Raw genomic sequence first — 24726 nt, forward strand, 5'->3', positions numbered from 1 at the left:
GCACAGATCACTCGATGCCTCAGAGTACAACTATGTACCAGCACCAATAACACCTTGCTCTGACCTAACTGCCAATCACCTTTGACCAACAATTGCCCCCAGATTCTGACACGCAGGTGCAACCACTGTTTTTCACACCTGGAGAGTTTTTGCAATCATAGCATTGTCTTGTTTGTTAATAATATTCACTGGCAGATTAACACAGTTGACTCACTCAATAGAAATGAAGCCAATGTAACTTGAGTCTCAGATCACACTCTTCATATCTTCTACCCCTATTTTTCAATAATGTGACTGTTCTCTTTATCTTCCTTGCTCCTGTTTGTCCAGCACCCCAAACATTTCTTCCAAGTGAAACAATAACTTACATGTACATTTTTTAAATTCGGAATTTCACATTCATGATGTGACTCCTCTACATTTGTAGAGACCAAATTCAGATTAACTGCACAATCTTTTGTTTTGATCTATAAGCCTGATACACGAATTTCCGGTCTCCTATCTTTTTAAGTTCCACCTTTCTGTCACACTGAACTCTTTCTTTTTAACCTCCTGAAGTTTCTCAACCAAGACCAATGTAACAATAGCAACTAAGCTCAAAAAATAACACCCACCTTCCTGTAAAAATGCCATCCCCTACTCCCAATTCCTTTGCCTCCGCCGCATCTGTTCCTGAGATGAGACATTCCACTCCCAAACATTCCAGATGTCTTCGTTTTTCAAAAACCACAACTTCCACAGTGATCAAAAATGCCCTTGATTGTGTCTCCCGCATTTCCAGCAACTTATCCCTCACACCCCCATCGCAATAATAACCAAAACAGAACCCCCTCGTCCTCACGTACCACCCAACCAACATCCAAATCTAATGCATCATCCTCCGACATTTCCGCCATCTGCAATCTGACCCCACCACCAAAGACATTTTTCCCTCCCCACCCTTATGTACTTTCCGGAGGGACCACTCTCTCCGTGACTCCCTTGTCTGCTCCACACTCCCCTCCGGCCCCACCACCTCCAACACTTTTCCCTGCAACCGAAGCAAGTGCTACACCTTCCCCTACCTGTACTTCCCCCCTCACCCCGATTACAGGCCCTAGGAAGGCTTTTCACATCAAACAGATGTTCACCTGCACATCTGTCAATGTTATGTAATGTATCTGCTGTTTCCGTTGTGGCGTCCTGTACATCGGGGAAACCAAACAGAGGCTTGGCTACTCCAAGATAACAAAGTGTGGAGCTGGATGAATACAGCAGGCCAAGCAGCATCATAGGAGCACAAAAGCTGATGTTTCGGGCCTAGACCTTTCATCAGAGACGGGGATGGGGAGAGGGTTCAGAAATGAATAGGGAGAGAGGGGGAAGCTGAATGAGCTTGGGGACTGCTTTGCGGGAACACCTACGCTCTGTTTGCAACAAAAAAACTACACCTCCCTGTCGCTAACCATTTCAATTCCACCCCGCTACTCCTCGGACAACATGTCTATCCTGGGCCTCCTGCATTGCCACAGTGATGTCACCCGAAAGATGCAGGAACAGCATCTCATATTGCGCTTGGCAACTCTGCAGCCTAAGGGTATCAATGCGGATTTCACAAGCTTCAAAATCTCCCCTCCCCCGACCACATGCCAAAACCAGCCCATCTCATCCCCACCTCCCTAACCATTCCTCCCACTTCAAGCTCCACCCCCATCCCCTACCCACTAAACCTCATCCTGCCCTCCCCGACCTGTCCATCCTCCTTGGACTGACCTATCCCCCCAACTCCCCACCTGCATTCACCTTCACTGGCTCTAACACTGCCTCTTTGAGCTGTCCACCTCCTCTCACCCTATCTTCTCCTTCATCTAGCTTCTATCCGCCTCCCCCTGTTTCCCTATTTATTTCAGAATCCTTTTCCCCGCCCCCATTTCTGAAGAAAGGTCCCAACCGAAACATTAAGCTTTCCTGCTCCTGAGATGCTGCTTGGCCCGTTGTGTTCATCCAGCTTCACACCGTGTTCGCTCAGATTCTCAGCATCGGCAGTTTCTACTATCTCAAAAAATAGCAGCTCATTTTTCAAAGATAGTGGGAACTGCAGATGCTGGAGAATCCGAGATAACAAAGTGTGGAGCTGGATGAACACAGCAGGCCAAGCAGCATCTTAGGAGCACAAAAGCTGATGTTTCAGGCCTAGACCCTTCATCAGAAAAGGGAGATGGGGAGACGATTCTGAAATAAATAGGAAGAGGGGGGAGGCGGACTGAAGATCGATAGGGGAGAAGATAGGTGGAGAGGACAGTATGGGTGGGGAGGTAGGGAGGGGATAGGTCAGTCCGGGGAGGACGGACAGGTCAAGGGGGCAGCCACCTGATCTCAACACCGAATCCACCAATTTTAAATTGCAGTCTCACTCCTGATTTTGTTCCCTCTCTCTTTACAGGTTTTGCTTATATTCTTTATTTTCTCTTTTTCTTTTTTTTTTGGACAACAGCTATTCATCAATCTGTTATCTTCACTTTTATTAACCATGTCTTTGATTTCCTTACTCGTCCCATTACCATTCCCTTTGGTTTCAACCACCTACTTTTTCTTTCTTGTTTTCACCAGTTACATGTTTCCTTTTTGCTATTTTTCTACTGTCCCCTTCTCACTTGCATAAAAAATTTTTTAAATATTCTCAGTTCTGATGAAAGATCATCAGGCTGAAACATTAATTCAGTTCCTCTAGCCAAAGGTACTGCCTTACTGCTAAGCACTATTTATTTTTGTTTCAGATTTCCAGCATCCACAGTGTTTTAGTAATTTATTTTCTGTTGAGTTAAGATTAAGCTTACAAACACAAGTATTAAATTTCCATAGTGAATAAGATGTATCATTTTATTTATTATGCTCAGTGCATTGTTGGCAAATTCTAAAACTACAGTAATGGATTCTGCATGTTAAACAAAGGATGCAATGCGTTAATAGTTCGTGTTATGTAATGACAAAGATATCACAATCCCTGACAAATGCGCCTTACTTTTTATACTTTTTCCCCACTTTTAACAAATAATAGCGGTTTTGAAATACAGCAGAGACCACTTTCTGCTCAATGGTGCTCTTGTAATAATGACACAACCATGATTAAGTGGTCTAAATACACTATCCTTATTGAGAAGCTATAATGTAGTGCAATTTTTCTCATTTAGCAATCACTGTGCTATATACCCACATGAGATAACTTGCTTTGGTAATCATTACAGAATTCCCAACCCTAACTTGTTGTTCTGCATGCCTGCCCAATAGATTGATGGATTGTGCTTTTTCCATGCTGACTTAAGAGACATAACAGAATCATAAAGCTTTTATGTGCATCATAATCAATAGTTGTTCCATTCGTTGTAGCATTTTAAAAGTAGAAGTACCTGTCATCATTGATCTCAGAAATTAGATGAAGCATAGTTAGTTAGTAATGAAAAATGAAATGCATTTTCAAGAACTTCAGCCATTCATTTCTACATCCCCCAAGTAAAGTTGTATAACTGTGGAAAAACTCCTTTGGATCAATTTCCTGACCTATGCTAATTGCTACCAATCATTTTCCAGCTTGTTGAATGTTGTGCATCCCTGCATCATGGTTTATTTAATTTTTGATGATCATTGCTACAAATGTTAACACCTTCGCTCCTCCCTCTAGGATGAGTGGTACTACCAGGAAAGATGCAAATGAATAGAATGGATGGGAGTTATGAGCGTAGATTACCAGATCAACAACAACAAGAAAAGTTGAGGCAAATAATGGCACAGCTGAACCAAATGGATACTGTGCCAGGTAGATAGAGGTAGGATCTCAGTTAAGTAAGGTGCCAAGTAGAGCCCCAGATAGGTAAACATCCCAGTGAGTATGGTGCCAGGTGAGTACGTACCAGTTGAATAAGTTAACGGTATGGAGGGGGCAAGGGGTTGGAGTCCTGTGAAGAAGCAGTTGGGCTTATTGGTGGAGGAATAGATAGCAAGTCCTGGTGGTTGAGTGGAGGCTTGTCAAATCTGGTGGTGAGCTGCTGTTGAATCCTAAGGTTGGAGAGAGAGTTCATGTCTCTTTTATGGAGGAGGGATGAATGGCCTAGGGCAGAGAGACGGGGTGTTGAATCTAACAGTGGGGATTGTCAGGCCGTAAGAGCAAATCAAGATATCTGGTCAGGTTCTGAGAAAGGTGAAGGATCTGGGGGTGCTATATTTGGGGGGAAGGGCACAGTAAGTTGGGGGGTCAGTTTCATAGTTACTCAGGAGATAAGCTAGATATTTAAAAGTGTAACTTTTCCTAAGTAACTTCACACTTAACTATAGCAGAATCCACCAAATTTTTAAATTCATATGGATATTTTCAGAAGATTGTAGAAATTGGGGGATACCCAGTGAAATCTTCAAATTCCCAGAGAATTCCTTTGGAGTCTGTTATATTGAGGATTTTGGAGGGTTCCCATGCAAAACTCTCATCTATACTGCAGAAACATTTATTGGGACATTGGAAAGTCTAGCCCATTGTCTACCCTCATTCATCACTACATAAATGTCTACATTAAATTTAATCTGCCATACGCCTACCCACTCCTCCAAATTGTCTATGTTCTTCAGAAGTTTATCACTACCCTCCTCACAATTTATAGGCTTTCAAACCCATCATGGTAGATGGCGGAGATAATGGGAACTGCAGATGCTGGAGAATCCAAGAAAACAAAGCGTGGAGCTGAATGAACACAGCAGGCCAAGCAGCATCCTAGGGGCACAAAAGCTGACGTTTCGGGCCTAGACCCTTCATCAGAAAAAAAGGTGATGATGAAGGGTCTAGGCCTGAAATGTCAGCTTTTGTGCCCCTCGGATGCTGCTTGGCCTGCTGTGTTCATCCAGCTCCACACCTTGTTATTATGGTGGATGACGGAATTTGAATTCAATAAAAATATCTGGAGATAAGCGTCTAATGATAACCTAGGTAATTGTTGGAAAACCCATCTGTTCATTGATATCTTTTAGGGAAGGCAGCTTACGTGGCCCACATGTGACTTCAGACCAAGAACAATGTGGTTGACCCTTGACTATGCTATTAGCAATTAAGGATAGGCAATAAATTCTAGCTTAGATAGCAACACCCATATAATAAAAAACAGAAGCCCTGCAGAGAACAGAACCTTGAAAAATTTGTTTCAACTTCATCTCCAAATAGCTACTAAACCTGATGATAATTGACAGGTATCAACTAGAGAACTTTATCTTGGCCAGTGCAATTTACAAAGCTGCATTCTATCTGGAAAACAAATGTGGTAATGGGAAATGAAAGGCAAACTTTACTAATGTTTAAAATTCCACTCACCTTTAAAGACTGTCATCACAGACATTATGCTTCGAAAATAAGAAGAAGATACTCAAGCCGAACTCAATGTTGGGTATTTCCTCAATGAGGAAACTAAATATATTAGAAATAGTACCGAACCCTTGCATTACAGAACTAACCATGTCCCTAGCCAAGCTGTTCCAGTACAGCTACAAAACCAGCACCTACTGATATCATTGTGGAAAATTGCTCAGTTATGTCTGATATGCAAAAAGCAGGACAAATGCAACCTGGTAAGTTCTAGCCCCATCAGTCTATTCTCTATCATCAGGAAAGTGATAGCCTGTGTCATCAACAGTGTCATCTGACAGCAATTAATTAGTAATAGCTGCTCACTGATGCTCACTTTGGACTCCACCAGGGCTACTCAGCTTCAGACCTGGTCCTGATTCAAGCATGAACAAAAGTATTGAAGTCCAGAGCTGATGTGAGAATGACTTCTGTTTATTTCAAGGCCAGATTTGACTGAATGTGAATCTGATCAAATTACTTTCAATGGAAACTGAAGGAAAACTGTCCATTGGCTGGTGGCACACCTAGCATAAAGAAAGATAGGTATGGTGAATGGAAATCAGTCCGTTCAATTTCAGGACCTCAGTGCAGGAGTCCATCAGGCTATTGCTGTCGGTCCCACTGTCTTCAGCTGCTTCAGCAATGACCCACAAGAACACCGCCAATTCCAATCCAAGTTCCTTGCCTTCATATACATACTGTCATTCCTTCAATGTTGCTGGATCAAAATGCTGACATGCCCCCCCTCACAGCACAGTGGGTATTCCGACATTAATTGTACTGCAATGATTCAAGAAGGCAGCTCACCATCGTTTCTCAGAAGCAATTTGAGATGGGCAATAAATGCCAATCCAGCCAGAGGCATGTTTATCCCACAAATGAGTAAGAGAAAACCAACCTGGACAGTTTAACTACCTTGTTTGCGTACAACAAATGGCTAAAGCTTGACACTGCATCTGCAGCACTAAAACATGCAGCAATGGATTGATTCTATTATAAATATATTGAATTTTGAACAATTATAGAGTGAATAGGAGAAAGATGAATGCTGCTGCTTTTCATGTAGGTGAAAGCTGGAAACGAGATCATGGCTATCCTCAAATATGGGTCAAATGCATATCTTTGAGATTATTCACTGTAACTGGCACCTACCTCTAACATATAATGATTAAGTCCAGTCATGCTAATAAATAGCATATGTTATCAATGGCGCTTACAGATGCGAGACACATTTGGAGGCGTGAATGAACATGAAAGGTATTATGAATGCTCACTCCTACTCCCTTATGTACACAGAGGAAAAAGATTGGTTGTTCACAAGTATGAAGATAGACTCCCTCTCTACAGCCTAAGCGTGGGGTGGTACAGTAGCTCAGTGGTTAGCACTGCTGCCTCATAGCACCAAGGGCCCAGGTTTGATTCTTCTGCATAAAGTTTGCATGCTCTCTGTGTCTGCACAGAGAAACCTGGGTTTCTGCCGGGTGCTTCAGTTTCCTCCCACAGTCCAAAGATGAGCAAGCTTGGTGTATTGACCATGCTAAATTTTCCATAGTGTTCAGGAATATGTAGGTTAGTTATGGGAAATACAGGCATACGACCTGGGGATGGGTCCGGATAGGATGACCTTCAGAAGGTCTGTGTGGACTTGCCAGGCAGAATGGCTTGTCCCCACCCTGTACAGATTCTATTATCTTACACCAGCCTCTATGAGAATCAAGTGCATTAAATTTGATGATCATGTAAAGCCAATAGTAGAGTTGCAATTGCTGCGAATCCAGAAAACTATGGTACTGAATAAAAATAAGCATACTTCCATCCTGGTTGGAAACTCAAAATACAAAATGTGGGGTAATTAACTCAGGGGTAACTTTAGATTGTGGAACTGAAAACTGGGGAAAATGTCTTAATGAGGATTGCCCATTTTACACCACGATCCTCAAGTCAAACTTCCAACCACTCCTCAAACAAATCAGTGTTAATCACCGAATAAGCTGTATTTGTTGCTCCTTTAGAGAACTTTACAGAATATAATGAGCCAAAATTTGTATGGTATTTCACATAATACAAGCCAAAAACACGAAGGTCTCCATCTGAATTCCACCTTAGCTTGCACATCTGCAGTTCTGCTTGACATTACTGACAAACACAACTTGGAGCTTAGCATTGAACTAGTGCAGGCGTTATGAGTTCAATTAGGATATGAGCAACTGCATTGACTCTGAAGAAGAAGTGAAAACAAATGGAGAGGTCAACTGAGGTTTTCAGCTTAGTATGTAGTTGTGATCTTTTAGAATTCCATCAATGGAGACAGTGTGAAACAAGAAGAAAGGTCTCTGGAACCCTGTCATACAGACAAGTTAAATATAATGGTTTTCTTCGGTTGCAGAGCTGAGGACTACTGTAGATAGCTCAAGCTCAGAAGAAGAAAATTCCACTGCTAGTTTGATTTAACATGACACACAGAATTCATAAATATATACAGGATAAACCCTGCAGGGCATTTGAAAATTCATCATAAAACATACTGAAGGAAGCAAGGCAGATGGAAAACTAAAATTCTGCAAGGGAAATAATTGCATTAATGCTGCTGGCTTTGTTTTTTTAAAATGAATTGACCTTTCAGATATGTGAAGTGCTTGGGCAGAAGCATCATGCATTTATTTAAATTGAGGTGCTGTTACATTACCAGGATCCAAATGGCATCTGAACCAGGAAAAGAGCAAGAGGTCCCTGCTGTTATAATTAGTTATAATTATGTTTAGATAGCATTCTCATCAAGAACTATGGTCCTCACTTGAGTTTGTGGTACTTTTAAGTTTGACAAAGACCTGCTGTAAACCTTACTTTCTTATCTTACCGTTTCAGTGAAATGATGTCACCTATCACATAAGCCATGGGTACAACAGTACCCACAGTCACCACTGCAAACATCAGATTGTCATTCTTGAGGGTGAAGCCACAGAAAGTGACTGGCCAGGATATCGTCTCCAGCCATGCACTCAGATCCTGCGTGGACTAGTTCATGGGAATATTTGTAGATATTGAGAATTTCAAGTTCATAGGTATAAATTTTATCAATAATCTATTCTGGTCCAACCAAGTCAACACTGCAGTCAATAAAGCAGACTAACAAGTCTACTTCAGAAGGCTAAGGAAATTCAGCATGTCCACAATGACTCTTACCAATTTTTGTAGATGCACCATAGAAAGCATCCTATTTGGAGGTGTCACAGCATGGTATGTCATCTGCTCTGCCCAAGATTGCAAGAAATTACAAAGAATTGTGAACGTAGCCCACTCCATCAAGAAAACCAACCGTCCTTCCATTGACTCCATCTACACTTCTCGCTGCCTTGGGAAAGCAGCCAACATAACCAAGCACTCCTCCCACCTGGGTTATACTCTCTTCTGTCCTCTTCCATCAGGCAGAAGATAAAAAAAAGTTGAAAGCGTGTACCAACATATTCAAGAACAGCTTCTATCCCGTTATTATCAGACTTATGAACAGACTTCATACATTAGAGTTAATCTTTCTCTGTACCTTCTCTGTAACATTAACATTATGTTCTGCATTCTGTTCTATTATCTTGATGCACTTATGCATTATATATGCATGTACTTATGATTTGCCTGGTTTGCATGCAAAACAATGCTTTCCTCTGTATCATGGTCCATGTGACAATAATAAATTAAATCAAATTAAATTTTAGCCTTTTGGGTGAACACTGAGTCTACATATATTGGGTTTCTGTCATCTCCAAGATCGTCGCAATCTCAACTTGGGTACTTAAACAGCCATTCCAAAACTGTAATTTGAATGAGTTAAATTTGTACACAGAAGGAAGAATTCCCATAATGACTCAGAATGATGAATGATTATGCCTTGATTCAGCATTTTTTAAGTCAGTTAAATCATTATATTCAACTTATCGGTACAACAGGTTTCCAGAGAACTTTTTACATGCTTCACACCATCTCCATTGATGGAATTCTAAAAGATCACAACTATATACTAAGCTAAAAATTCTCAGTTGGTTTCTCCATTAATGTTTCTTTCTTCTTCAGAGTCAATGCAGTTGCTTATATCCTAACTGAATTAATAACGCCAGTACTAGTTCAAAGCTAAGCTCTGTTGTGTTTATAAGCAATGTCAAATAATTGTTGCTGGCTGGGCCAGCATCATTGCCCATTCCTCGTTACCATGAGAAGGTGGTGGAGAGCTGCTTTCTTGAACTGCTGCAGTCCAATCAGTGTCAGTAGACCAGCAATGCCATTAGGGATGGAGCTCTAGGATTTTTGACCCAGTGGCAGGAAAAAACGATGAAATATTTCCAAGTCAGTATGGTAAGTGACTTGGAGGAGAACTTGCAGTTGGTGGTGTTCCCATGTATCTTTCTGAGTAGAGCAACATCCGTTCAGACGTGTGTGATGTCAACAGAATGGGTGAGATTCAATGTAACTTGAACATTCATTCCTTCTGAACCATTATCTTATACAATGGCCTCCTAATTCCTGTGCACTGGAAGTATATATACATGACTCACATGCTGGCATACACACAGCCATGCTGATTCGATTTCAACAGTGATCATTTTCATAATCTGAAGCTGTTTGTCGTTTTTCTTCATTAGAACATTCACATATAAGGTAATAATTGAATAGTAAGGTATTATCCCAGCTGACAGTTCCTAAGAAGAGTATAATCTTGTTGAGGATGCAGCAAATACTGACTCATACTCACCTAGCACCAACGCAGCTACTCATAATTTTCTAGATCATGTTTGGCAATTAATTTGGATTTTACCTAATTACTCAGAATTCAGAGTGATTGCAGATAGCATCAGAAACACCACATTGGAGCCTTCTATTGGGCGCAGAGATTAAACCATAGAATGTAAAGTAAAAGGATAATTATTGGCAGTGGGGTAATGTTTGCATCATATTTGTAGCATTTACAACGTCACTGTCAATGATTACAGAAAGGATAGGGAAGATGAGCACAAGGATTCAGTGCCGGAGACAATTTATCTACATAACTATACTCACTCATGCATGTATTGTTGTATTTATATGCTACATATTTTTGAAATACACCGAGATAAACATTCACTAACCTGCCTCTTTTGAGGACATTGCACTGAGTCAAATGAGCATGTTAAACTCATCAATTTGCTGTCAAATTCCAACATGCAGATATTTTCAATTAATTTAACATCCTCCCCGCCACCAAGTCTATACCCCCACATACCACATTATGAAAATGCTCTCATGTCTTTGTGTTGTTCTCATTAAACTTCTCAATTGGAAATTTTCTTATTTGTCTGCGAATCATGGGCATTACTCGCTTTGCTATTAGTTATTGCACATATTTGATTGTCCTAGAAAATCTGATGGTGAGATACGTTCTCAAGCTGTTGTATTCCTAAGGTTGTAAGGACATTCATGATAATGTTAGACCGGAAAATGAGCACCATGTTGAATTGTTGGCCAGACGTTGGTATGCTCGAAGGCAAGAAATTGAAAAAATGTTTAAGAATGTCAAGTCCCCAAATGCTATTAATCAGCAATAATGAAAAATAAGACAATGATAACTGTATGGATTTCTTTTCATCACCAATCTATTAATTCAAAAACATGCATTCACTGATATCATTAAGAAGGGATATTTAATTATCAACATTTTAAAGATTTTAACAAGAACTTGGTACTTGAATTAAGATTACTCACAAATACAATATAAGTAAAAGTTTAAAACAATAAAGCATCAACCCTTCCTAAAATGTCTCTTATTTAGCATAATTTCTACAGCTGGAGATACACCGGGAGGCCACCCAAATTTGGGATTAATATGACTGAGTCAGTCCATTCATCCTGAAATTCTCAATTTTCCTCTTCAATTCATCTTGTCTCAGCAACTGGCTCCAAAGAAGCCTCAATGCAAGGTGTAGGCCGGGAACATCAGCTTTTATGCTCCTAAAATGCTGCTTGGCCTGCTGTGTTCATCCAGCCCCACACTTTGTCATCTTGGATTCTCCAGCATCTGCAGTTCCCCTCATCTCTGATCACTTACCCATTAATACCAGTTTCTGAAAACAGTGACCAATTCAAATTCACCTATTTGGGCCCTTCTTTCAAACGGACAGGCCAGAATGTCTGCACTGTTTTAATAAGTAAGATGCTTGCATGCACCAAGACTGATTTGATTGGATTGGGGGTTATAATAAAGCAGGATGCCATTTTTCCGGTGAACATATTCAATGTTCAAGAATTCTTCAATAGTTGTTTTTAAAAATATATTCAGGGAACAATTTTCATGTTTTCCTAGTCAGTCAGTGTTTGAAAGATTCATGGGTATGGGATCCATTAGGGAATTCCTGGGAAACCAGATACCAAACACCAGAGAGCTGCATGGTCCAGAGCCATAGGTCGTTGAATCCCTGTTCTGGATCTTAATTTGAATCAAACTTCTGATTCTCAAGCTATTGAGAAGAAAAGGTTGTTTTTAAAAAAGATGTAATAACATCAGATGAGTAGGTCTATTTATGTGAAGATGTCTCCTCTAGTCTGACTACAATTGGAGCAGAATGCAGAAATCTGGGAATAACATTTTAAGAGGGTTGTAACTGTTAAAGATAGGGAGAAAAGCTGTTTTATGAAAATGGTTTGATTAAGCAGAGACTTCAGCTACTTGAGAAAATCTGGGGCTATTTTGGTAATTGGACAGAAGCTTGTGAGTGGATTTGCTAGAGCTGTCCAAAATAATGAGGGGGCAGCAAAGAGTCGTTAGAGAAACAAAAACAAAGCTGCTGGAAAAGCACAGTAGGTCTGGCATTATCGGTGAAGTTAAAAACAAAGTTAACTTTTCAGGACCCGGTGGCCCTTCCTCAGAACTGGGGACATGAGAGAATGGGATGGGGTCTTTACAGGAAGTGGGCTGTGAGGGTGTATAGTCCAGGTAGCTGTGGGAGTCAGTGGGTTTGTAATGGATATTAGTGGTCAGTCTATCTCCAGAAATGGAAACAGAAATGTTGAGGAAGGGTAGGGAGAAGCCCAAGATGGACCAGGTGAAAGTGAGGGTAGGTTGGAAATTGGAGGCAAAATTGATGAAGGTTTCCAATTTCATGTAAGAGAGGGAAGCAGCACCAATGATATCACTGATGTATTGGAGAAAAAGTTATGGGTGGAGTCGGAATGGGACTGGTACAATGAATGTTCTATATACTCAAGAGACAGGCTTAACTAGGGCCCCATGTGGGTACCCATGGCCACACCTCTTACCTGAAAGAAGTTAGAGGGGTGAATTAGTTAGAGAAGAACTACTTTGGCAAGGGACTGAAGGCCCAGAGGGTGAAGATTTAATGTGATTGGCAGAAGTATTAACATTGACAGGGCAAAGCATTTCATTTGAGACCCAATTAGTGATTAGTACCTGGAATGCAATGTGTGGGAGAGTGATGGAGTCAGATTCAATTATGGGTTTTAAAATGATTTTGACAAGCACCTGAAGACTAAAAAAAATGGAAAAGTAAGAAATATGAGAATAAGGCTAGTTGAATTGCTTTTGCAATGAGCTACAAAGAACACAACAATCTAAATGCTTTACTACTGTGCAGTGATAATGTTATCACAGAATCCCTACAGTGTGGAAACAGGCCCTTTGCCCCACCAATTCCACACAGAGAACCCACCCAGACCTATCCCCCTATAACCCACCTCATCAACACTACAGGCAATTTAGCATGGCCTATCCACCTATCCTGCACATGTTTGGACTGTGGGAGGAAACCAGGGCACCCCAACGAAACCCACACAGATATGGAGAGAACATGCAAACTCCACATAGACATCAGGGCCCCACATAGTTGCCTCAGGATGGATTTGAACCAGGGTCCCTGGCACTGTGAGGCAGCAATGCTGATCACTGGGCCACCATATCTGTCTATGAAATGAGACGCGGTGTTTGTCAAGTGTTTCTGTGGATCAAATAGAGTGATACACACATATTTTTAAATGAAAGGAGGAAATAAGGATATATCATCTGTGTAAGGGAGACGTCACTTGAATAAGATGGAGGCTGAGTGAGTATTTTTGGGAATTTAATTCAGGTTGGAAATTCACTGCATGGTGGAGGGAAGAAGTGCTTTAAGTAAGGTTTACAGCTATACGTAAAAATTGCTGAGGGATGATTTTAGTGGAGAGTAGGGAAAAGTTCTTTTTTCTCACTTTTTTTTAACAACCTTCACCATTTGATTATCAATTTTGTGCAGCAGAAAGAGCAGCGCCCTCTTGACTCTGATCAGGCCAGGCTGTTCTGCTTTGTTTAGGAAGATTCTGAGACCCAAATATTTGCTCTCTCTCATCTAATCTGAGTCAGAAATTCTGACATAGGTTACAAGATTTGCACCAATCTATACAAAGAATCTAACATATCTAGTTTTGTCCTTTACAGTTAGCTGAAACAGATGGAGCAGAGAGAGAGAATGGAATGCTCAAGTATAATGTCAACTAAGCAATACCAACTTGTAAACTTGAATTAAACTCACAATTATTGCAACAAGTTAACAAACAGTGATGTATTGTTAACATCAGCAGAATTTGGAATAAGAAACAGTGTTCTTGACTTCAGATGCTTCAGTGGCACGGAGAAGAGTTGATATTTGTCTTACTGTATTTAAATGTTATTCATACATTCACAAGGCATAGATTCTGTTTCTAATACGCCTTGTTACGTTTGTGTTGGAAAGAAAACCAACATTTAAGTTATTGAGCTGCAGTCTAACATTTTTCAAGTTGTCACAACTTAACTCGGAAGAGTGTGCTGATAGTCATACTCGACTTTTTCACAAGCCACCACATGTATAAATGTTTAAAATCCCAATGTGACCACCAACTGGTCAATTTACCTAAATGACTGGTGTTCAGGACAAAAACAGTTCACACCAAGTTTCTTCAGCAACAGAAAAATAATGCAATTTATTGTAACACATTTAACTTGAACCAGGTTGGTGTGAAGAAAGGAGCTCTTATGAATACAACTTCAACAATACCTCTTCAAAATTGCAAGCATGCACAATCATTCTCAATTAAGACAGACAAAATACAAGAATATAGTGCATATATTTTGGGTGGAAAAGAAGATAAACTGATTTCCGAAAGTCAAAAATCTGACCATGAGGTAGCAAGTTACTTTTCTGGCAGTCTTTTTGATTTCTAATATGTTGCTGTTTGCAAAGTGATGGCTGTCTTTCAGTTTGATGATTTGTTAGATGAATTTAAGGTCTTTACTGAAATGAATTCTACTCAAGGTGGCACATCTGCTCCATTCACTTTTATTTGCTCTTCTTCTTTCTGTTCTTTTTTAAAATTTTAACCTTATTTACCTTCTGTGGAGAGGTCAGGCAGCATCAAGATGCCCGACAGGTTGGAGGCAATGTTTATTCCCATTGGCTGCTGCAGAGGAAGGCAAGTTTGGGCCCAGTGCCCAATGCAGTACCCAGCAGCTTTAGTGGCAGCTGCATTGTCGAGTTTGGCCCAGTGCAACTCAAGGTGGTGGCAACGTCTCTAGAGGAAAGATGACACCGGAAATGGCGATACAGTTTGGTGAAGGATGACAAAGGACCTCGAGGCTGGCCAACTGCTTCATACTGATGTTGGCCGCAGCAGCTGGGTGGAAGAGCCTGGATCTAGGCCTTTGGCTAAGCACTTAACACGTTCAATTCTGGTCTCCCTCATATCAGAAAGACGTTGTTAAACTTGAAAGAGTTCAGAAAGCGTGCACAAGGATGTTGTTGGAGCTGGAGAGTTTGTGGTAGAGGGAGAGGCTGAATAGACTGGGGCTATATTTCCTGGAGCATCGGATGTTGAGGGGTGACCTTATAATAGTTTATAAAATCATGAGGGGCATGGATAAGAGTGAATAGCCAGGAACTTTTTCTCAGGGTAAGGAAGTCCAAAAATTAAAGGCATAGGTTTAAATTGAAAGGGGAAAGATTTAAATGCGGCCTTAAGGGCAACCTCTTCAAGTAGAGGGTGGTGCATGTAAGGAATGAGCTACCAGAGGAAGTGGTGGAGGTGGGTACAATTACAACATTTAACAGGCATCTGGATGAGTACATGAATAGGAAGAATTTAAAGGGATACAGGCCAAATGCTGGTGAATGGGATTATATCAATTTAGGATACTAGGCAGCATGGACAAGTTGGGTCGAAGGTCTCTCTTTCCATGCTGTAAAACTCTATGTCTCTATGACTCTATAAGAAGGACTGTAGTGTTGAACTTTTAATTTTATTTCTTTATTTTTCAATTATATACCTAAAATTTATAAATCTACTCTGCAAAACAATAGGATCATGACTTGTCTGTAAAATGTCAACTTTATTTTCTTGATTTTCCCCATAATCCTTAATTCCTTTGCTGACTAAAATTGCCTGCCTTGGATACAAAGGCCTACATTAACTTCCTTTCTATATATTTGGAAAATCTCTTGCTGACCATCTTGTTATTACCTGCAATTTGACCCTGTATGTTTATCTTTTCCTCCTCATTCTTTAGTCACCTTCTGTTGGTTTTTGAAACTTTCACAATCTTCTGTGTTATGATTAATCTTAGCCACATTGTGTGAATTTTTTTTGTCCTTTCAGTTTAAGGCTACCCTTAATGTCCCTTATTGACCCCTTCCTGGAATCCTTCTTTCTCAGTAGGATATATCTTTGCTTTGAGTTTCGAATTTTGTTCTTAAATGTTTACTGCTCTTCTTCAGCCATATTTGTTTCACAACCTAACACTGCAAGATCTGTTCCCCCGTACTGAACGTTAAGTTCTACCACATAGTGCTCGCTGCTTGCTAAAGATAGTTTAGTCTGAGGTCATTCATTTAACTTGTCTCATACGTATCATCAGACCCAAAATGACAATTGCTGGTTGAATCAACAACATATTGTTCAAGGAAAACTTTTGCAGAAACACTTTATGAATTCTTCCACATGTATACCTCTGCCAAACTGACTATCCCAATCTGACTAACCGTTATTATATGCTGAGTTATCCTCTGTCTCACCACATTGCTGCTGTTTGGGACCTACAGATTACTTCTAGTAATGTTTCTTCTACTTTTTTATTTTTACCTCCACCAATTAGTATTCTACTTTTTCAGATCCAAATCATTTCTTCCTAACAGGCTTATTCAGTTCCATATCCCACCACCCCTACCTTCTCGCCTGAAAAGCCACATACCCCTGAATATTTATCATAGAATCATACAGTAGGAAAAGGCCCTTTGTCCCATTGAGTCTGCACTGATGCATAAGAAGCATCTGACCTTCAACATAATCCCCAGCTCCTTGACCTAAAACAATCTGTCCATTTTCTCTCCCACTTATATGCTCCTCCCTCCTCACTGACCAATCTCCACCACTGCCTATCTACACTCCCCTGTTACCATCCCACCTAACTTCCCCAGCCCCACCCTGCCTCCCTCTATTTATTTCTGAGCTCCCACTCATGTCTGTAGAAAACAGCATCTATACCCTATATCTATACTTTTTCTGAGGAAGGGTCCGGACCCGAAATGTCAGCTTTCCTGCTCCTCTGATGCTGCTTGGCCTGTTGTGTTCATCCAGCTCCACACCTTGCTATCTATAGCCCCTAAATATACTTAAAATAAAAATAGAAAATGCTGTAACACAACAGGCCTGGTAGTGACTGTGGAGAGAGAAGCAATGTATATGGAGGATATAGGTGTTAGGCTCTGAAGTTGTGGAATTCAATATTGAGTCTTAAAGGCTGTAAAGTGCCGAAGTAGAAAATAGGATGTTGTTCCTTCTTCTTGCATTGAGCTTCGTTGGAACACTGTAGCAGGCCCAGGGTGAAAAGTTTGCATGGTAGCACAATGGTTTATTGAAATGGCAAATAACTGGATGGTTGGGGTCACTCCCATGGACAAAACAGATGTGGTCTGCAAAGCAGTCACCCAATCAGTGTTTGGTCTCGTTAATGCATAGGAGACTACATGGTGAGCAATGAATTCAGTAGATTGGATTAAAAGAAGTACCGGTAAAATGCTGAGATAACAAGGCATAGAGCTGGATGAACACAGCAAGTCAAGCAGCATCAGAGGAGCAGGAAGACTGACGTTTCGGGCCTAGGCCCTTTTTCAAGAAGGGGGCCCAAAACGTCAGCCTTCCTGTTCCTTTGATACTGCTTGGCCTGTTGTGTTCATCCAGCTCTACACCTTGTTATCACAGATTCTTCAGCATCTGCAGTTCCTCACCTGGAGGGTATGTTTAGGACCTTGGTTAGTGAAGTCATACTGTCTCCTACCAATACTACATTCCTATTTCCTCCTCTGAATTTAACGGCTCCTTGTATTAAGGTGCCATGGTCAGTTCACTCATCCTCCCTGTGGTTATCATGTTCATCCACATAGCCTGCAACAATCTCCAAACTGTTAGAAGCAAATCTTAGGGGCTAAGCTCCTCAATTACAACTCCCTGAGTCCTCAAATCACACCTACCTGTCCCCAATCACAGACCAATTCTGAATTGTCCAACGGTTGTGACCACCCTGTGGAGCAAAGAGCCCCTTTTCCCTGACATGGCATAATTTCAGTGCAACTCAGAGTTGAGATTCTCACATTGGAATTGGAAAATTGGAAAAATAATATCAGCAAACTCGAGTACAAATTTCCCAAACCTACTGTCCACAAACCAGCTCCAAAAGTTTTTGATTTTTCACTCTCTTGGTTATTTCTCCTCTCCCATCCTACGACCAGTTAGGGCTGCACCTTGTTCATTTGCCAGCCTGCTGGCTTCTCAATGTGGCTGTTTGTAACTAAAAAACAGAGGCTTAAAATGGAGAGCCCAGCAATGAAATTGTGAGATGTTTATCATTTCCACTTGCTCTCCCATCTCCATCTTGGAAGTATCAGGGCACAATTGCTGAAACATACTTTGACTTTGCAAAGTAATGGTTTCCACATGCTTAAGGAGAGTTTATCTCTTTGTTCTTCAGCAATGTTCTTCAAGCATTTAGCTACATGATGAAAGCAAAAGCAGTGAGTAATGTCATTTCCCAATTGATCACAGCTTGTCTGCTTAGCAAGTGGTACAGGTTTGAAGACTGAACAATTATGCTTTGAGCACATTGGCTTGTTTGGCTTAGAGTAATCAATAAATAATGACTAAATATTAGTGTGTGTTCAGTACTTGCAGACAGGGCATGAAACCATCTCTTCTGTAAGAAAAAAGAAATCAATACCAATTTGCATCACACTTTTTTCAACCATTTCAATTTTGCCTAAAAAGAATCCTCTTCCACAGCAGGTAACATTAGATGAATGAAAACGGTAATATTACGATGGCAAGATGTAAGATTATTTTTCTAATAATACACCTTTCAAAGACCAAACTTTTATTTCAGTTTTTAAGTCATTTTTAAGTTTCAGAGGAAAAATTTTGATTATAGGTATTTTTGAATTGGAGAAAGATGAAGGAATTAATGAAACAAATTACAGTAAAAATCAAGCTCACAACTTTTGGAAACCCAAAACTAGAAGTTGTTAGAATTGCACAATATCTCAGTTATTATCTGAATGAGTAAGAAGGGTTAACAATTTTTATCAGAAGCTCATCATAGGAAATGTAATGATGGGTTTTTGAAATATTGATCTATTTTTGTGTTTAATGGCCAGCTTGCTGTATAGTGTCTGCAATTTTTGTTGTTGTCTTATTGAATGGATTTTTTGTCACAAGCTTCAAAGGCAGCCATTCTCCCATCCCTTCAGCCAAACTGAGATGAAACTATGGATACAGTCTGTTTCAGGAAATCTATAGAGAAATGTTAATGAAGGAATATGATTGTAAAATGAAAATTTCAGCCCGAGATTAATATCTTCAGCTAATTATTTTCCAAATCAGTGAATCAGTGCTCATCACTAAGCCTTTACTCAAACGAAGGAGAAACCCCATCAGTGCAGTTAATTTGCGCTCGTCCAGTTGTGTTGAAAGGGAATATTAATACAAAAATGCATATAGAAGGAATGAACTAAATAAAATGAGCTGTTAAATTACATCTCATCACATAAGGGTTAATCATGAATTACTCAGGTAGTTGCATGGATTTCACGTATTCTGTAAGCAAATCAAAGTTCAAACACAACTTCCAATTAATGAATTAGAAGTAGAAGGCCATGCATTAAAAAGGCAGATTTGGTACCATGCCTGTCATCTTTAATGCCTTTGATACATGTGTACTTGCCCCAGGCTTGGGTGATAAGAGAAAATTCACATTGTTGCGTCCTTGCAAACCTGGATGGGTAGTACAGCACAGAAACATCCTGCAAACCCAGGAGAGACCAAGGATGCTTCAATACCAGCTACTGTCAGACTGGCCCAAGGTTGCTACCTGGATCATACAATCTCAGCCATCCAGGGGAAAGCCTAAAACTGTAGGGTGATACTTGATGGCCTTCTTCCTTCTGGTAAAGTAAGTGCCACCATCTTCCTTTGCAACCTCCCATTCGCTCTATTTCTGCTACTGTACCAACTCACATGAAGGTTCATGGTCTACCTCTCTCACTATGGCATGCAACATCTTTCCTCACTTGCTCTTAACCACCTAAGTCCTCTGTACCATTAATCCTGCAACTCACCCTCTTCATTATTTTTCCTCCATCTGCACCACCACTAACAGCTGTGGCAGCCACCTTCATCTCACTCAACCCCTCCCTTGATCTCTTTCCATGGTAGGACAGAAGGAGCCAAGTCAAATGATGTGGTGCATCGCATTCAGCTTCTTACCACCAATGAGGAAAGGTCCCTGACCCAGTGTGGCTGACTGGCTTTGAATAAATTCTGGACTAATATTGGAGACTGCTGCTGACCTGCTAGTCCCCTATCTGAAGACTGACTCCCTTGACCTGACTGAGAAGTACTTCCTCTAGACTTTAATGCATGTGTATTTGGTTAACACACATGCAATGTGTTTAAGGTACCAAGGTGTAGAGCTGGATGAACACAGCAGGCCAGACAGCATCAGAGGAGCAGGAAAGCTGATGTTTTGGGTCTGGGCCCTTCTTCAGAAAATGAAGAGTCCAGAAGGGTCCCAAAGTGAAACATCAGCTCTCTTGCTCCTCTGATGGTGCCTGGCCTGCTGTGCTCATCCAGCTCCACACCTTGTGATCTTCAGCGTTGGCAGTTCCTGCTCTCTCCATGCAATGTGCTTGTTGTGTAAGTTGTAGGAATGGAGCAGGGCTGATACTACTTAGTGGGATGGTGTATGGCAAACTGTCTACCCTCTTAACCGATCACTGCTGGCAAATATGATACCATGCCAAGCACTGTATTTGGAAAGGCAAGGTAAGTCAGATGTAGTGGGAGCTGGTAGCTCTGGCTGGTGGTTGGGGGATGGCAATGAGCAAAGACACAAGGTAAGGCAGAGATGATGTGAGCATCCAGTTAGTTTGACGGTGAGTAAGCACTAAGAGAGCAGGTGAACAGTTCTGAAATATTGCCTGGTATATTCTGTGAGCTGGGTGTCTGTCCAAGCTTGCAGTGTACTTACATCAACATTCTAACAAGGGCGGCCAGGGTGCTGCATAGGATTTTTTTAAAACTCATGCCTTATGGGCTTCATGGGCTGGGCCTCCCATTGTTGCCTTTGAGAAGGTAACTTCTTGAACATTCGCTATAGCTAGACACTGGGAGGGTAGTCTGGGATTTTTACTCAATGACATTGTAGGAACACTGATATATTTCCACCCAGAGATTGGCATTAAATGTTAGCCTAGTCATCAATGCCCTCATCCTGTGAATGACTTAAAAAAGTGAGGATTTTGAGTGTCTTGGAGGAGAATTTTCAGGTGGTTGTATGTAAATGTCTCTGTTGCATTTGTCATTCTAGATAGTGTTAGATATGGTTGTGCTGTCTAAGAAGGCTCGGTGGGTATCAGTAATGTATTTTGTAGGTGTTGCACATTGCTGCTACTGAGTGTCAGTGATGAAAGGAATGGCTATTTTTAGATGTAATGCTAATCTATCTCTATCTCATGCTGCTCTCAACTGAGAATCTTGTGATGCTGGGATCCTGGTGGAAAACGTGACTTATTGCCCTCACAGTTGAGAAAAGGCTATTTGACTTCTCAAGTCATTCTCCCATATTTCTTGCCATTGTCTATGGGATTCAGGACCTTATAAAGGATTCTGTCCACCATTTCATTCTCAAAAATTGTGGACATCCGGCAATTGGTGCTGAACCTTTGTCATCCCCTAGGTGTCAATTGTAAAGGAACGCTTAAAACAAGTGTCATTGCACACTGATGTATTTCTGAAATTCAAAATTTACCTGTTTGAAGCTGTCTGAAATACTTATACTCTGACTGCCTCCTGCCAGCAACTGAACAACAATCAAAAAGGGAACACTAAGGAACTTCCTTCATTGAAATAACTGCGTGGAACAATGTCAATCATCGTGGCCAGAACTGGCAGGAAGCTCTTTTCAATAATGCAGTGCAAACAAGTTGATTGAAGCTGTCCAAAGTCACCACTTTCTAAATGCTCCCCATAGTTATTAGCAGCTAACAGCACAAGCACTTAATGGAGACTTCAAATATTTTCAATTGGCTGTTCACACCATTAACTACTACAAGAGGCAGTCAGAAGGTAGAGATCTCAGGCAGTTTCATTCAACTGGCTTTACCACCAACAGTGTATGAATCACATTAGACTGAAAGTTACCATTAAATGTGATGTGGGCTCTACTGTCAAGAGGCAGAAAAATCAAATGAGGTTACAGCAATCAGCCATATTTTTCACAATAATTTCACGGAAGAATATTGTTAATCTAAATTTAGTTTGTTTTCTGTTAAGAGGCGATAAGGGTATTTTTAAAGCACTTATACATGGTTGCAAAAAGGCTGAGAACGATCGATCAAAAACTGTTCTTAAGCTGTATCCACACTTGTTCCTAAATTTTAGTACAGTGGAAAGAATGACTATTGTTTTATTCCTGAACGTTTGATCACTGCTTATAATTAAATGGCTTCAGATAACATTTACCTATATACTGTGGAAAATAAAGTTACATGCAAGCGAGACCAATCTCTGAAGATTTTCAGGAACCAAAACAGAAATTGCTGGAAAAGCTCAGCAGGTCTGGCAGCATCTGTGAACAAAAGTCAAAATTAATGTTTCAATGACCATTCCTCAAAACTTCTGATTTACAGCCTCCACAGCTTTTTTGGTTTTTATTTGGTCCAGTTTTTAAAGAGAATTCAGTATCTTTTACGATAGGTTTTGTTAATAGCAAGCAACAACTTGCTATGCCAGGATTTGGACAGATGAATCCTGAGCTGCTAGTCCAGTACTTTAAATGTTGCAAATCCACTGACTTTCGTACAGTTGATGCATTCCAACAAAATCACAAGGCCCTCAGCAAGCAATTGATGTTTTCATGACCTATAGCAAACTAATTTGTTACATTTCATGGTATTATTCTCCAGAAGGTTATCACACTATGACAGGCCCTGACCATAATCCTGCAGTACAAAGGATAAAGTCTTCAGAAACCAGATACATTTGAAGAATCTGATCACTTTAGAACCAAATGTAACCCTACGGATATTTCAAGTTTTATTGCAATACTCCAGGATATGATTGTCTCAATTGGTATGATTTTGATTTGAAGTATTACAAGGTATGTGAATCCAGCAGTTAACCATGTTTGGAGTCTTAATAAACAGCCAATTATAGCTGAAGGGCATCTTAATGACACTTCTAGGAGATCAGTAGTTTGGCTGTTGGATGGCTTTCCCTGAAAAGATTAGATTCCCTACAGTGTGGAAACAGGCCCTTTGGCCCAACAAGTCCACACCGTCCCTTGGAGCATCCCACCCAGACTCATCCCCCTAAACACTTTGGGCAATTTAGCATGGCTGATCCACCTAACCTGCACATCTTTGGGCTGCGGGAGGAAACTAGAGCACCTGGAGGAAACCCATGCAGATGTACGGAGAATGTGCAAACTCTGCACAGTTACCTGAGGCTGGAACTGAACCCAGGTCCCTGGTGCTGTGAGGCTGCAGTGCTAACCACTGAGCCACTGTGCTGCCCCACAACAGCTATCTCTTCTGAATAATTCAAGGGACAGAATAATGTAACGATAATGTTACTAGCCCAATAAGCCAAAGAATTAGATTAATATTGGAGAGGCATTGGCCTAATGGTACTATTGCGAGACTTTTAATTCAGAGATTCAGGTGCTCTGGGGACCCTGGTTTGAATCCCACCGTGGTCAATAGTGATAATTAAATTCAATTAAAAATCTGGAATGAAGAGTCTCGTGATGACCATAACTGTCAAGAAAAACCTATCTGGTTCATTACTGTCGTTTAGGGAAGGAAACTGCTGCCCTTAGTTTAGTTTATATGTGACTCCAGACCAACGGCAATACAATTGACTTTTAATTACCCTCTGGCAATTAGCAATGAGTAATAAATGTTGGCCTAACCAGTGATGCGCTCATTCCATGAACATATGTATTTTAAAAATGCCCTGGGACCAAGAGTTCAAACCCTGTCAGAGTACCTGCAATTTACAGAAAATTAATAAAGCTACTCTACAAATCTAGTCTTCATAATATTGCTGAATCTGAACAAAGCTTGCACTGGATCCAAAATATTAACTCTGATTTTACTTCACAGATGCTGCCACATCTGCTGAGCATTTACAGCAACTTCTGTTTTTGTTCCTGATTTATAGCATCCGCAGTTCTTTTGGTTTTCAGAGGTGATTAGGGTTTGGCAACAAATGCTGACCCAGCCAATGATGTACACATGTTGTGCAAGCGTTGCCAAGGAGAATGTATCAATTAATGATGATTGGCAGTTACTTGTCTGGATTTTTTTAAACTTTAAAACTGGCAGTTTGACTCTGATTGGTTAGCGTCATGATTTGAGAAATGAACCAGCTAATGATTGTCACCTGTTGAGTTAAAATGGGCATTTTGTGATTTGTTCTGATGAGTGCAAGGCAAATAGCTTCAACAAAATGCTGACATTTCTTTTTTAAAAATTGTCAAATTCTGTCTGATGACTATTAATTATAGAAATATTTCAGCTACAGGGTTTTATTATTTCCTTTATGGATTATTTCCTTTATGTGTTTCACTTAGGGTGGGTTGTCAGGTACAATAGTGTGCTGAATTCCAAAAGTTTTAGATGTAAGCACAGCTCATGTGAGAGATTCAGCAAAGCGAATAAAAGCCAGTAATATGAATCACCATACTAATAGGATTCTTTATACATTGTATTTATATGGCAGAGTTGATCAATAAGCTGTGTTTACATATTTTTCAGAGGCAAAGTTGAAAA

Source organism: Stegostoma tigrinum, chromosome 3 (genome assembly GCF_030684315.1).
Source record: "Stegostoma tigrinum isolate sSteTig4 chromosome 3, sSteTig4.hap1, whole genome shotgun sequence".
In the NCBI taxonomy this organism is placed as follows: Eukaryota; Metazoa; Chordata; class Chondrichthyes; order Orectolobiformes; family Stegostomatidae; genus Stegostoma; species Stegostoma tigrinum.